The 11,741-nt window shown below is 36.0% G+C and overlaps 1 pseudogene; it reads left to right on the top strand.

Moving 5' to 3' along the window:
- The window catches only part of LOC107742929 (low-density lipoprotein receptor-related protein 4-like), a 102,253-nt pseudogene that overhangs the window by 34,758 nt on the left and 55,754 nt on the right, over positions 1 to 11,741 (top strand).

The raw sequence follows: 11,741 nt of genomic DNA, 5'->3' as shown, positions 1-11,741 counted from the left end.
ACTTCCGGAAGGCCAAGTAAAGTGATTTTGCTTTTGCCTAGAAACACAGCGTCTCCCTGACATGTTGCTTCAACACTAACTGCGGTTACTGACACCATGCCTTCTTTCTTTGCGTGCACATTTGCGGCGGGATTATGCAAATATTTCCACATAGTGGGGTAGATATGTGGGGGCGTGTTAGAATGAGCCGTTTTAGGGGGGCGTGGCAGAGTCTTAACTTTGATAAAGAATATCTCTTTGGTTTTGAGACTTTAGTCTTTGCAACTTCAGGGATCTTATCTATGCACAATCAGCTTGTAACACTCCAAAGAGAAAGGAAAACTTGAAATCGCATCATATGACCCCTTTAAGGATATTGATTACCATTGCATGTCTGACTTTGTAGATGCATTTCCATTCTGATACATGGACTTGTAGAGGACCCTGTATAATTCACTCTTCCTCTTCTTTGGAATCAGTATCAAACATATATGGCTGAATTAATCCAACTTGCCTTTGTGTAGAGCAGGTGTGATTGAGTGGAGGCGGGGCTAATTAGCATATTCATGAGTGCGTATACTAAATTAGGTGAGGGTCGTGTTACATTCAGGGCATGAAGAAATTATTTTTATGTGAAAGACCATTTATATGTCATTTTGATGATCACAGATGAATTTTAAGGATGCAATTAGTGACTGCATGGGGACTTTAAAATGTAAAGTGGTATTTGCTTTTACATGCACTGTGTTAATGTGCATCATTAAGCCACTTTCTCCACACATTTTAGTTACTTTATTAATCAGACCTTTTTGATACACACACGCTTCAAAAGTGAATCCGTGTCAATCGGTATATTTTCTATATGAATTCAGCACTGGTAAGGGACGCTGGCTCACTACACATTTGGACACTGATGACTCAATTTCCAGGAACATGACTACATGCTTGCATACTAAAATGTCACTTTTTATCACAACAGACAGGACCAATATCTTTCTGGCATTTTTTATGCTGTTTAAAGTATGCCATAAAAATACTTTTAGTTGCAAATCACTGCAAAAATACCTCATAGTCTTTGAATGAAGTCAAATTGACTTGTGACAACTACTACTCCTATTGTACTCTTAACATTTTGGCAAAATAATCTATAGGTTTTGAACTTGAATAACTTATGTGTCAGCAAATAAGCGTGGGCATCGCTGGGAGCGATGCACAAAAAATAGAAAAGATTCATATATAATAAGGTCATCCAGGGTCCTGAGAACTCAGACATGTGTGCAACTTCATTCTCTGTCTTCTATGTCTTTTAATTTGTTTGTCTTTCACAAGACCGATTCAGTGCTGGAGGTAATGCTGATGCTGAACATGGTGGATGTATTGAGCGGGGCAGAGCGACAGGAATTGTTCGGAGCACACCCATAGCAGGCAGCATTGTTCATCTGTGTCTTTTGATGAAGACAGAAGCTTTCACACAGCGTGCTCTGATGTCCTGCTGGGCTGGCATGGGGAAAGGCTTCTCAGCTCTTGGTTTAAATTGAATCTGGATGATAATGCTGAGGAAAATAGCAAAGACACATATATATTTTTCTATTATTCCAGACGTTTTCTAAAGCTGCTCAGATTGGTTACATTTTCATGTAAGTCTTTAATAAACAATGCACAACTAGCTACATTTTTGCGAAACCTGAAATACGGGTACATTTTGCTGCAACTTTCAGGTGACATGTCCACAAGAGAATCCATATAATTTTTCCCCCATTGCACATGTTGGGTTTATTAAAAACAGCCCAGTGTCATGAAACAAGAACTTGTTTGTGGCTACAAATTAGCAACATGAAATTGCATTGCTTGTAGCATGTTTCACGGCAGCTTCACAGTGAAATGTCCAGTCGGTGGCACTGAAAGCATGTTAAATTTTCTCCAAAATGGTTAAACGTGACTGTGGCAACATTTTATTAGACCTACAATAATGTACAGTATTTGAAAAATAATGTGTTTTTTGAACATTAAAGCATGTCAACATATTCTGTTACACCAAATACACAAAATAATGATCTTTAAAAAAGCATCATATGACCCCTTTAATGCATGTATCAGAAAAGCTAGGAAATGTAATGTTAAAGGGATAGTTCACCCAAAAATGAAAATTATATAATTAATTGCTCACCCTCATGCCGTTCCAAACCCGTAAGACCTTCGTTCATCTTCAGAACACAAATTAAGATATTTTTGATGAAATCTGAGAGCTCTCTGACCCTCCCATAGACAGCAAGGGTCCTTACACGATCAAGGCTCAGAATTGTAGTAAGGACATCGTTAAAATAATCCATGTGACATCAGTGCTTCAACCGTAATTTTATGAAGCTATGAGAAAACAACGTATGTGCGTGCTTTGATCTGAACGTAAACGGCGCAGCGCATGCGTGTTCTGTGTCAGCAGCACCACGCGCATACGTTTTTTACGTTTAGATCATAGCATGTGCATGCATCGTGATGCTCTTCAAAATGGCACCAGGGTAATGCGGAGGAATAAAGTCGTTATTTTTGTTTTCTTTGTGCACAAAAATTATGGTTGAACCACTGATGTCGTACGTTTCTGTGCCTTGATCGTGTTAGGACCCTTGCTGTCTGTGGGAGGGTCAGAGAGCTCTCGGAATTCATCAAAAATATCTTAATTTGTGTTCCGAAGATGAACGAAGGTCTTACGGGTTTGGAACGACATAATTGGAACGGTATAATTTTCATTTTTGGGTGAACTGTCTCTTTAAGTGAGTAGCGCTTATAGGTTAAAGCTCTATTGCATTTGAAAAAAAAACGTACCACCTACACTAAACCTAACCGATAATGTAAACAAAAGCAAACCAGAGATAAAAACATTTTCTGAAGCAACTATGACAATTTAGCTTCCTTATACAAGGCTTTGAGCTGTTTTGTGGAGAGTCGTGACTTGCTTCTCTGGGCTCATGCCCAAACGCTTCACATTGCCGCAAGTGCAATGTTGGACCAGGTGCGCTAACTAGCAAGTTTACTACACCAGAAAATCTGTACATATGCAGCTGGTTATGTGATGCAAAATTTTGTAAAACAAATCAAGCACAACTGCAAAAAGTGTTTTGAGGTCATAACGTAGCATTGTGCAAAAAAACTTACGAAAATATGTCTTTATTAATTGATAATCTGCCTGTATGTTGAAAGGCTGTTGTGTATTCAATGTAGCACAAACATTAAAGCATGGTGTTAAGATCATAAGGCAATTCCTAGGAAATGCATGAATTGATATGATGATTAAATGTAAGGGTCTTTTAAATAAATGTAAAATATAAAAAAGCTATTGATATAAAACGTATCATTTTTGTATCATTGGCACCATGCTATGACAATAGCATTTAAATATAGTGACAGTGCCCATATTGGTTACAAGTTAGAAGCAATACTTTTTATTATTTATTTATTTACTTTGCAGCTATGTATTTTGTGGATGTGGATGTCTGTAGCAACTCATAGTATCATATGGTGAGAATGCAACATTTACTGTACTTTATTGCTCAAATATGATAAACACTTATAGCTTTTAAACCACTTTTCCTTAAATCATTGATCATTGGAGTGGATGCTGTGTTTATAGTACTAGTAACAGATCTGCCACTCTTGTATTTGGCTCTGTGTAACTTCTGCCCTTTCATTTTGTTGCTTTAAAGTTGGTAATCAAGTAAATGTTAAAGATTTTTGCATACAAATAACAGAGGTGGAAGGAAGGGAGAATAGATTTCTTGAAATCACAGTTCCAACCTATCAGAGCAGAGAGATGAGCCGTAGTGTAACTGAAACAAAAGTGTCTTTGTGAGATGAGTCATGACCACAAGGAAACAAGTGACCCTTGAAGAAAACACTGCTGCTTCTTCCCTAAGGCCAGGATGTTGGCGACTGCAAAATCTCTCTGGGTGGCCTCACTTTTACACTGGTGTCTTTCTGAGCTGCTAGTTCAGACAATATAGAGCATATAGCAGTGACTGGGCAACTGGAGTAAAGCCAAACTCGAATATCTCACAGCAAGAACATCAGAGGAATGTGACAAAACACTGAGCGTTATTAAAGAAGGTTCAGATGAGGAAGAGAAAGGGAACGGACATGCAGATGATATTTAATTGCAGTATTATTTTTCTCGATGATCTGTATTTATCATCATCATATGCAGTATTATTTGTGAAGTACATGTTGTAGAGTTGTCTTGAGATCACCTATTCAAAGCAAACACATAAACGTGGTCAAAATGACTCAAATTAGTAAATAAATATAGTAAAATCTATTGTAATGTTAATCATAGTTATTTGTAGTATTACTATATGGGAGATTTGGATAACATGCCAGCTGTGTGGCTACTATTTATTAATATTATTATATTAATTTAGTATTATATTAATACTAATATTTAGAAAGGTTCTGTTGTACACTGTTGGCTGAGACTGAAATGAGCAAAGTGTTATTAAAGTGGTTTTTTTTTTTTTTAAGTAAATTTTGTACTTGGTGGTTTAAATGTGTTTTATGTCCCAACATGCTTTATCCAGACCTAAACATCTATATTGTGCGAGTCAGCAAATTGCCAGTTTGAGCGTCTTTAGAGTCTGAAATGAGCAATTAGTCATATTAGTCTCATTTTAATCGTCTCCTTTACCCTTGCCTGGAGGGCAACTTACATGGCTCTGCTAAAAGTGTTATTAAAGTGGTTTTTTTTTTTTTTAAGTAAATTTTGTACTTGGTGGTTTAAATGTGTTTTATGTCCCAACATGCTTTATCCAGACCTAAACATCTATATTGTGCGAGTCAGCAAATTGCTAGTTTGAGCGTCTTTAGAGTCTGAAATGAGCAATTAGTCATATTAGTCTCATTTTAATCGTCTCCTTTACCCTTGCTTGGAGGGCAACTTACATGGCTCTGCTAACCCAATACTCTCTTAATAGTGGCACTCATAACTTTGCATAACAAATGAATGCAAATGTTTTAAATTTTTGCCCTTGCTCATAGTGGTTTTACAAAAGTTACACCTCAGCTGACTGTACACAGTGATCCAAGATTACCGATTTCTCTTCCAAACTGAGACTGAATCTGAGTCACTATTGACTGCTGTGAATTTTAGTCCAATTTCTTTTCTATAGTTTCTTTTCACAGTACACACTGTTCCAAAGCAGCCAAAACAGACTCTTTTGCAAAAGAGACAATTCCTGTGAGGGGTTTGGTGTGATATTGAAGAAATCTTTTTGGAAGAACAATGACATTTTCTCTCCATCTGCCAAAAAATTCTGCGGTTTTGTGTGATACGACTTCACAGTATGACAGACTTTTTGTAAGCAAATTCCTGTTGTGTCTGAACACACCAGCGGATTCCTTGTTTGGCAAAAATACAGCAGGAATTAAAGTGAGAGAAGCAAATGGAGCACAATAAAAAGATTTGATAATTTTTATCAGCTAAGATCAAATGCACACATTTGTACAAAAACAGGTAATGTGCCATGCAGGAGAATTTACTCACCCTCAGGCCATCGAAGATGTAGATGAGTTTGTTTCTTCATCAGATTTGGAGAAATGTAGCATTGCACCACTTGCTCACCAATGGATGCTCTGCAGTGAATGGGTGCCGTCAGAACGAGAATCCAAACAGCTAATAAAAACATCACCATAATCCACACCACTCCAATCCATCAATTAACATCAATTAACATCTTGTGAAGCCAACAGCTGCGTGTTTGTAAGAAACAAATCCATCATTAAGGCATTTTTTAACTTTAAATGGTCACTTCTGGCCAAAATGTGAGTCCATAATAACGCTTACTCCAGTGAAAAAGTCCATCTCCTGTTGTGTCTCACATCAATATCCAGCCACATATTTGTTTAGGGCTGTTTTGGCTTGTAAACGGTGCAGATTTCTCTCTTGATTCAGAGGACTTGACTTTTTCACTGGATAAAGCAATATTATGAGTAATGGACGTTAAAAACATCTTGATGGATTTGTTTCTTACAAACACGCAGCTTTTCACTTTAATAGTCATTAACTGATGGACTGGAGTGGTGTGGATTACTTGTGGATTATTGTGATGTTTTTATCAGCTGTTTGGACTCTCATTCTGACGGCACCCATTCACTGCAGAGGGAGATGGAATGATACATTTCTCCAAATCTGATGAAGAAATGAACTCCTCTATGTTTTGGATGACCTGAGGGTTGGTGTGAAATCAGTTCTAAATGCATTTTTTTCTTGTTGTGAACTATTCATCCATGCATATTTATTACATATTTATTTATTGACCTTGTAATGTTCGTAATGCATCAGACTTCTCTCTAATGATGTATGCTGGACTTCTCCAATCATTTATTCTGCTTAACCTCTTTTTTTTTTTTTTACGATAGCTTGCATTCAGATCTGTATGGTTCAGATTCAAACTGTGGTTGTGGTGTTTGAGTCGAGGCTGCTAATGCTGCAGTTGAACTTCTTTTCCCTCTCTCTCTCTCTTTTATGTTCATGCCACCGTTAAACTTCCCCGTCCCATTCCTTCAGCCCACTGACTCTCAGCCCTGCCTCAAATGCAGGCTACAACAGCCAAGTTCATTAAAAATGGCTGACTGCGATGGAAAAGAACCGACACTCAACGACAAGCCCTCACTTTTTCTTTTCCAGTCATTTATTTAACCCTCTAAATACATCATAATAATTTCCCCTTTACTGTAGCTCCGTCATTCAAAGCCACAGCAATTATTATATGATGCAATCAAACTTATAACAAAATTTGGTAGTTCTGTATGTTGTTGTTTAAATATAAATATAAATGTGTGTGTATTTTTCCCCCCCAAGTGATGAAAATGCCCTTTTATGGTTTTATTTCAGTAATAATCGTTGAACCTTTTCCGCCACTCATCCAGTTATATTTAAACCAGCATCCAGTCACTTTGCACAACTTTCATAGAAATTGTTGCTCTTTTGAAATGAGCGAAATATAAAAAAAAATGTCAGTGATTAAACTCCGTTCCATTTATAAAGTGATGAATAGATCAGATAACCAACTCGCAGCGCTGCTGAGCTCTTGTAAGCAGACCTTTCATAAGTGTTGAAGGACTTTTTAGATGTAAATCCTTTCTTTCGCTGCTGAAAGAGCGGCTCCCCGCAGCTGCGTCTTCGTTCTGCGTTGGAGGGGTTAAGCTCGAAAGTCTGACAGCTTTCTGGAAAGACATGTTGATATATCTTTGTGGTCGAGGGGTAATTTCACGGGATAGAAATTAGAGAGAACGGCAGTTGCACATGCACACACAGTGAGGTATTGGCATTTTTTGTTGCCAATGTCTGTAACGGAGAGCAAGCGTAGCCACAGGGGGGAAGAGGAGGAGAGATTCCAGATGTGAGGGGTTTTCGGCAAATGGAAGGGTAGAAAATGAAAAGATGATGCTTGGGATAATTCAAGTACAGACAAATCTGCTGCTCTTTTATCGTGTAAGTGATCGGACTTAATTGGTCTCTAAAGCTTTGCCGTGTTTATCTGCTTTGAGCAAAAATACGGAAATGAGTAAATTACTTTAGGAGATGAATATGTGGGTTGCACAACATGATCCCTTTCTGTTTCCCCCCTGGCATCCTCATTTATATCCCACCATCACCAATTTACGATGGTGCTACTGGATGCTAAACACTAACATAACATGATGTGGATAAACCCAAAATCTCCATCAATACTAGTCATATCCTAATCTGCATCGCAGCGTTCTGCTTTCATGCGTACGCAAGCAATTTATTTGGTATGATCTCAGATTGCAGATTCAAGGCAAGTTCTAGCGTGAAATAAACATGATTGAACATCAGAAGGTATGTTGAAAGATACACAACTTACCGAAATGTATCATGTCTCATGTAATCGCTCAATCAGCGTTTCAACCACGGAAAGACGCCAATAAAACCGCCCGTGAATGAAGTGTCACTTAACATTGCATTTACCTCAGGAAAGTTAACCAGTGTTCACAGTTTGTTAGTTAGCTATAAAAAGAAACACTAGAGGGCGCATATTTACTGTTAATTATATATGCATATTTGAATAAATCTGACATGAAGATTATGTGCAATTGAGTCGAACATTTCAGTTATTGTTTTAGTGTGATTTAATATATTATAAATTATATAGCAGTTGAGTATTACAGTTTGGGCTCTGATTTTTTTTTTCCTTAAGAAAACCAAATCATCACAATATCATTATCGGCAGATATCATTCTAAATAATCGGTAGTCACTGTCAGTGGAGAAATTTAGTATCGGTGGATCCCTGTTTGTTTTGCAAGTGTGTTGGAACAACTAAATTGTTTATTTTAAATTAAATTAATAGGGATGAATGATGCCAAACCGTTTTAATTCGATATGATACCAATACTTTTTGTCAATTTTACCGATACTGTTTATTTCTTAAATTTTTTTTTCTTTTCTCAAATTTATTACAAAAGCAAACATGAGCGCAATTAAGTAATGTACCTATAGGTGTAAAAATAATCCCGTATTTTGCAGAAATATTGTGATTTAAATAAAACTTTTTGCTACAAATTAAGTTTCTTTATTTCGTTTAACATACCTGAAAAGACTGATGCAAACTGTTGTTTTTTAATTTCTAGTTTTTATTTATTTTCGTTGCGCCATTTGTTTTTAGAATGTAGAATATAATTTATTTTTAAAGTTTTAAAAATTAAAAGTGGAAAACAATATATTGCTTGCCTTGATTAAGCACAGAATTGTTAATTTATGAAAAAAGCATTTAAAAACCTATTGAAGTAAAGCAATAGTGTAACGAATGAATTAAAAAGCATGGAATTTCTTAATTATTCAAAATGAATTACAATGTATCTGAAAAACAATTTCCTCAAAATATATTTGGGCAGTTAAGACATACTTCAAGTATTAATTTCATTGCATTTAAATTGATTCGTTTTAGAATATGTGTTTTGTCGTAATGCTGATAAATGTATACCTTAAATGCAATGTTAGGATAAAAGCATCTGCTAAATATACTTATTGATACATTTACATTTCTAAATCAATACATTTCAATGTTTTATAATGTCTTTTTTTTACTTTAAACTTTTGCTGCAGTTTAAAGTCCGCTTCACAAAAAATAAAATTTCTACAGGTCCGTCCAGCAATTTTAGTTCACTTATGTTGTTCTTTTGTTTATCTTTATTGTCTTAAGGTATTTTTTAAAAAGCCTGCTTTAGCTATCTAAAAAATATGCCAAAAAAGCGCCCCAATATGTTTTGGCACCATGTAAAATAAATGTATATTACATTGTCATTGTTTGCTCTGTTTCAATGATATTAAGGCTAACAGTGTTTTTGACTTTGAAACAGAAATGGCAAGTCTTTAAAGCGTACATGATGAGCGTCTTGCTCTATTTAGTGACTAAACATGGCATATATAACATGATCTCCCGCAAGAGAAGGGCTGTAATTATTCCAGCTTGCCAAAAAGGAGCACAGAACCATAGAGCCAACTCCAGTCTTCCTCTCTTTTCATTCGGTCACTCTCTTCAATCCTGTCCAGAGCTGCTCACGATATGAGAGGAGCACATAGATGCAAATGATCTGAAGTTAAGCCAAGTACATCAAGTCCTTCTCGTGCATCATACATGATGAAGCACACACTTGAAAGAAGGGAGGTGGGCTGGAATAGTTATTAATAGACTTTTCCGCTTCCTTGAATTATTGAGTTCAGAAGAAATTGCAGGGGTTGAAATTTTCCAACACTAGTTTGTGGTGGGAGGTAATTTTGGTTGGAACAAGCTGGATGAAGTAGTATTGAGTTTAATGTGTTTATCTTGTCAAGGGTCATCTTTAGTTGTTTAATAATTTGCCCCGTGTGATTTTGGGAACGTAAGCCAGCTGTGATTCTCTACAGACATTTCTGTCTGTAGATTTCAATAACGATACATATTTTTACGCGCCATTTTCTCCAAATCAGTTTTTGCTTCACTTCAGCAGCACTTAAATAGACCTAATTTCCGTTTTATTCCCATATATTCTGAAGGTTTTTACTGAGGGATTTGTTCATACATCAACGTTTTATTCTCAAAAACGTAAAACCTTTAACTCTAATATGTGACCCTGGAGCACAAAAGCAGTCATAAGTAGCACAGGTATATTTGTAGCAATAGCTAACAATACATTGTATGGGTCAAAATTATCGATTTTTCTTTTATGCCAAAAATCATTAGGATATTAAGTAAAGATCATGTTCCATGAAGATATTTTGTAAATTTCCTACTGTAAATATATCAAAACTTAATTTTTGATTAGTAATATGCATAGCTAAGAACTTCATTTGGACAACTTTAAAGATGATTTTCTCAATATTTTGATTTTTTTTGCACCCTCAGATTCCAGATTTTCAAATAGTTGTATCTCAGCCAAATATTGTCCTATCATAACAAACCATATATCAATGGAAAGCTTATTTATTCAGCTTTCAGATGATGTATAAATCTCAATTTTAAAAAAATGGACCCTTATGACTGGTTTTGTGGTCCAGGGTCACATATGTCAGCAAAATGAAACATCAATTTTGAACCTGGCTTTATGCAATGTTCAGATTTCTATTCTGGAAATGTTTACAGATTAGTGCATGTTTGTTCAACAAAATGTATCATTTGCATATTTAATGAACATGTTAGAAAACTTACAATGCAAAAAAAAGTTTGCAATTCTTAACTTCTTTAAAAAGTTAAATTAAATTTAGCAAAGAGAAAGTATAATGTTTTGAACACTTAATTGCATGTCAATTGCAATGAAATTAAATTTTCCATTCCATTCAGATTTTTGTTTAGGAAATTAGTGCATGTTATAGACAAAACGGTCTCACTTTATATTAGGTGGCCTTAACTACTATGCACTTACATTTAAATTAATCGTTTGAAGCAATGCACTTATTTATTTTACATTGGAAAAAACTGCATGAAATTACATCTGTAATACATTTCTGCAATTCCATTTATAATTACTCTGTTGACCCATACCTTACACCTAAACCCATCCTTAAACCTACCAATAGCACCAAACCTGTCCCTAACCTGACCCGTATCCCACCTCAATAGCAGCAAAAGTGTTTTTGCAATACAATATGAACACAATAAGTACATTGTACTTATTTTTTGATGTTAGTACATAGTAGTTAAGGCCACTTAATATAAAGTGGGACCGACAAAACATTTCATTTGCATGTTTAAACAGCATTTCAGAAAACTTGTAATAGTTGACTTATGTTTATGCGTGTTTTGTAGCTGTTTTAGGTGCCGCCGAATGCTCATGTGGAAGAAATCACTTCACATGTGCGGTCAGTGCGTTTGGCGAGTGCACGTGCATCCCGGCGCAGTGGCAGTGCGATGGTGACAATGACTGCGGAGATCACAGCGATGAAGACGGCTGCAGTGAGTCTCTTAACACACTCCTTCATGAGAGATGCACAAACTATTTATTTATTCGTTTGCTCTGAGGTAAAATTGTTATTCAGTCCTCTGCTGAAACCCTTCTCTACAAAAGTTATTTTGAATGGTAGTGTACATTTATATGTGTGCTGGAGTATCCTTTGTTCAGTTGTTGTATTGAGCACACTTAAAATGCGTTTTCCATTGTCAAAGGGGTTCGCAAAATGCTTTGCAATTGAAACATTCGGAAATCTCTCTCAAGTGCTGTTGAGTCTGTAGTGGTTTCACACTCAATAAAACAGTAACGTGATTTTTTTTTTTTTTTTTG

The sequence above is a fragment of the Sinocyclocheilus rhinocerous genome, unplaced genomic scaffold, assembly GCF_001515625.1.
Source record: "Sinocyclocheilus rhinocerous isolate Xijiao unplaced genomic scaffold, SAMN03320098_v1.1 scaffold3059, whole genome shotgun sequence".
NCBI lineage: Eukaryota > Metazoa > Chordata > Actinopteri > Cypriniformes > Cyprinidae > Sinocyclocheilus > Sinocyclocheilus rhinocerous.
This window is presented reverse-complemented; position numbering and strand designations above follow the sequence as displayed.